We start from the raw sequence: 4,043 nt of genomic DNA on the forward strand, positions 1-4,043 counted from the left end.
GATAAGATTTGTTTCCACAGAAAATGGGATATGGAAGAACACACAAAAATGCACTAAGATATCAAGCAGAACTTAGCCCACTAATGTGGATTTCATTTCACAGTATTTACAGATGTCACTGCCAGAAGTATTTCTGGTTCTTGAAACCTGTCTATGTCATACAGTGGTGATGGGTTTTTCTGCCCCAGTTAAAAAATATATAGGTCATTTCAAAGAGGGCGCATGGGGCTGTGAAACCAGGAGCTCTTAACTCTACAACCAAAGCTTGAAATTCTTCACAGGATGCTATACTCACTCAAAAGGGCTAAGTTTTTATGAGGAGATAGATATAAGATGTAGCCACTCATAATCATGACAGTTCACTCATAATAATCCATGATTGGTCATCTGTGAAAGTAAATAAATGTCTCAAAGTTTTAAAAATATATCATTCTCACACCCAGTTGCACATAGTAATAGTAGATAGGTAGAACATGGAATAGTCATCGTAACTAGGTAACTGGAATTTACATTAGAACCTGAACTTCAACAAATAGTTTCTTCTTATCCTCCTAACTCACCTCTTAGATGCGCTAACAAAGACCAAAATTATCCAATGTGGATCATATATCCTTGTTGGAGGAGGTCATAAAGAGGACATGACCACAGGGTGACCCAAGAACTGGTCTCCAGCAATTGAAGCAACAGCTCCTTACTCCCGCCCTTATCCTTGGAATGTACATTCTGCCCACCGTTCCTGCACTCAGAGCCACTTCAAGGATGCAGCCTTGGGAAAGTAAGATGTTATTGAGACCATCTGGACTGAGTACCTGACTGAACCCCATTAAGGCCTCTCTATAAACTCTTAGGACTCTGGCAGGTGGGTGCAGAGACCTACTCATCCTGCAGCCACTCAAGACAAGATTCATATGTAAGTTCCTTTGCTTATTGAAACTACCACCTACCAATCTGAAGTGATCAGCCTTTTTCTTCAATGTACTGGGACCAGTTTTCAATTTTACCCAGGGAACTCCCTAAGTTGAGAATCAACATTCCCTTGTCTCCACCAAACCAGCTTCTCTCTGGCAATGGCTCTAATGATGAGTAAAGTCCAAGTAGTAGAATGAGAGAGAAACAGGAACCCTCCAATATCCAGAAACTTAAAGTTTTCTGTGAACAAGTACAAAGGAACTACAGCTTAAGTATCAGCGCCGTGAAATCCCCGTTACCCACCCCCAGCCCTACCTAGCTTGGCAGAGTTTCTGCTTTAATCCTTCCGAGGGAAGCATGAGACTGCTCCTTGGAAAGGCCAGTGCAGTTCAGAAACACGGGCACATTTCCCACCAGAAGAACAATCCAGATGACAAGAACCTCATCTCTGGCCTTGGTGCTTACGGTACTCAGGGCAGTCAAGTTCCCTCAATCCCACAGACCATGTGGTCGGGGTGGTGCCCAGTGTAGCACCACTGCTTAGATTTAAAGTGGCCTCTTCCCACTGTCTGAAAGCTAACCAAATGCTTTAGAAATAAAGCACAGTATCTTTCTACTCTTTGAGCTTCAGATACTGCAAAAATGGAATCAACTGCTTCTAGCGGAGCCCTAGGCTAATTTGATTCTAAATAATTCACTGTTTTCTGATCATCTCGTTATTGTGCTCCCACCCTTATGCAGTCTCCTACCTGAAAACATTCACACACACACACACGCACACACACACACACACACACACACACACACACACACACACTCCTTTTCTTTTACTCCATGTATTTCCAAATATTTAAGCGGGATGAAAGTGAGCTGGCTAAACCAGGCTTGAGCAGGACAGCTGAAGCTGTCACGGAGCTATCTATCTCCCCTTGACATATAAGTCGGCCAAATTGCCATAGTCAAGTAGCAATCATTTGTCTTTTCCCTCATCTCCTCAGAGCAGAATCCGATGCTCAGGGTGGTTTTAGAATATGGACAGGAGTCTCCACAGTCAGGAAAAGACATCTGATGCCTTCCCTTCCCCTCCCCCAAACCATGTTCAGCAGTTGTGACTCCTCTAAGGCTTGCATGCGGGTCTCCAGAGGTGAAAGGAGCATGGATTAGCCCACTGTGCTGCCTTGCCCACAGCATAGTATAATATTAATTAGTCACCTTCCTTATTATTCAGTCAAAATATGCCAGACTGAAATAAATTACATTCTTAGCACATATTTCACACCCTTGGATCAAGTCTTGCAAGGGTTTTCTTTTATTATTTATAAGATCATGTGCTGTCTTCCTGCGGAAAATGAGATGGTCTGCATGAGGAAAAAGGTAAAAGAAATGCAGAGAAATGAAACAATCAGATATTCCCTAATGATATTTAAAAATAGAAGATTTGCTACTGTTACATACAGCATGTTCCATCTTTTGAGATATAATGGCTCTCTTGTGGTTTAATGGAGAATTACTTTCAGTAATTGATTATTAAAATTTAAAATTGCTAACCGTCTTCATTATTAGATGAGCGAACATGTTATCCTTGTAATTAAAAAAGCCCGAGACTCACTTTCATCCTGTTGACAGAGCGGGCAGACTGCCTCTGCACTCAGACTTGATGGTTTCAGGCTTCTTGTTTGACAAAAATAACCAGCCAGTCATTTGATGATGAAAATGCAGAACATTCTCAGAGACTGAGCAGAAAATATAATGAACAAAAAATAAAATAATAAAAGCCCTACAAGCTAATTAAAGTTTTCAGTCCCAACTCATTAAATGCTCTGCATCACTTATGTGATATTTCAGTGTGCTGTGCTCAGGTAACATGGGCACTGTCATGTTAGTCCAGCCTCCTTCAATGTGCCTTCAGAGAGTATCACAACCTTTCCTCTTCCACCTGTACCAGCGCCTGCCCTTTCACATTTCACCTCGAGATGTTACCATTATAAATCGTTGGTCTGGGCAACTTATTACACAAAGGGGTACTGGAAAAATACAGTGTGATTTCCTGTCCTCTGGATGTGTTTAGGATGTGTCCAGACTGGCATGGAGAGCTCCAAGGTTTAAGCACCCTGCTGAGTCCAAACAGCGGTACCTCAAAATCCCTTGAGAAGTCCCCCATCCCAAGAGAAAAAGCGTTACCAGTCATTTATCCACATACTAGGGGTAGGAAATTTGTCTTGATGGGAGCTTGCATTTCCTTCAATGTTTTCATCATATTAGAGTGTTCCTTTTGTGAAGGCAGCACTCAGTGATCTCCAAAAGGAAATTTTATAACTGTCAATGAAAAGAGCCTATCAAAGGGGACATTTTTCACAACTCAGGTATTAGACAGATGTCAGCCTTTGGGAGAGGAAAATCCAGCAGACTTGAGAAGCACAAATGTGAGTGAAGCAAAGATTTTTGTGCCTGAAGATATATTCTGAAAATCAAGGAAAGCCATCTGAATGTCAGCATTCCTATAAAGTCTCAATTGTTTAGCTCATAAAATCCCCACTCAAATGTTCATTTTTAAAAATGGACTATCAATGACTTTCCAATATTTTCTTAAGATTCAGACCCTCAAGGATGTCCTCTGTGCTTCAACCCAGCCAACCTTGATTATTCTTTAATGCAAATTACTATCCTACCCTTTGTCCACAGTCAGACTATGATATCACTGGGCAATATTAAGATGGTGCTGTAAAGTTATTCTCATTTACTTGTCCTTGTGTTTATCCTCCCAGTTAGATTATATAATTCTCAAGAGTAAGAGAAACTTCTTTTATTTCTTTTGCTATTTTCACTTACCTGCGTAGCCCCTTACCTGATATCAAACTCAGCCAGACATCAGGTCTACCACCCATCTTATTTGCTTTCTGGGTTAGATATGAAAGTTTGACAAGAAGCTGAGATATTCCATACTAATTAAATATAACCTTGAATTTAGGACCCATACAGACTAGCTCAGCCTTCTTCAACCACAGAACAATTTTCTCAATTCTCCCAAGGATGGTACATGGCTAGCTGCATTCTAGATGCATATGAGATAAGTAAATTCATTACATGTAATGAACATTAGGGCATAATACTCGAAACTTCTTGAGAAAGGCTGA

The 4,043-nt window shown here is 40.9% G+C and overlaps 1 non-coding gene across 1 annotated transcript; it reads left to right on the plus strand.

Moving 5' to 3' along the window:
• The first annotated feature begins 201 nt into the window (after positions 1–201).
• On the plus strand, positions 202–330 carry LOC114238077 (small nucleolar RNA SNORA25). The gene has a single exon (XR_003623505.2). It is a non-coding gene; the product is annotated as a small nucleolar RNA SNORA25 (small nucleolar RNA).
• Positions 331–4,043: the final 3,713 nt, after the last annotated feature.

The sequence above is a fragment of the Balaenoptera acutorostrata genome, chromosome 8 (genome assembly GCF_949987535.1).
Source record: "Balaenoptera acutorostrata chromosome 8, mBalAcu1.1, whole genome shotgun sequence".
In the NCBI taxonomy this organism is placed as follows: domain Eukaryota; kingdom Metazoa; phylum Chordata; class Mammalia; order Artiodactyla; family Balaenopteridae; genus Balaenoptera; species Balaenoptera acutorostrata.